Here is a 477-nt window from a genome sequence, read left to right as displayed (position 1 = left end):
CACTAATTTACAAGTGAATAACTCGGTTTTAGTATGGACAGCACATTGTGAAAGATGCACGCAGAGGTAGCTCATATCAGTTTAGAAATAAAAATAACTCAGTGCTATTCTTGTCCGCACTAAAGAGAACTACCGAATAACAATGGAAACAAGAGCCAAAACACTCGACTTCTCAGTCGGTTCAGCTTTTATACACTTTTGACCGAAGAACTAGAACTGAGCAAACGTTTTGCTCGTTGGGCCCCCAAGTCCAAACCAGCTGTAAAGAAGCATTTCTCCCCACTTAACGAAACGTGATTCTACCCCACAGTTTATATAGGCCTTGGCTCTACCCGAGGACAAAAGCTGGCCAAGACATTAGACGCCAAGGAGAACTACAATCGCGTCCTCTTCTCCCCACCATCGCGCCCTCTCACGTCCCCTGCTAGAGACAGATACATCGCGTACCAATATGTACTGATCTTGATGGATCAGTAC

This window comes from Penaeus monodon, chromosome 24, assembly GCF_015228065.2.
Source record: "Penaeus monodon isolate SGIC_2016 chromosome 24, NSTDA_Pmon_1, whole genome shotgun sequence".
Classification (NCBI taxonomy): domain Eukaryota; kingdom Metazoa; phylum Arthropoda; class Malacostraca; order Decapoda; family Penaeidae; genus Penaeus; species Penaeus monodon.
Note: the sequence above shows the minus strand (reverse complement) of the source record.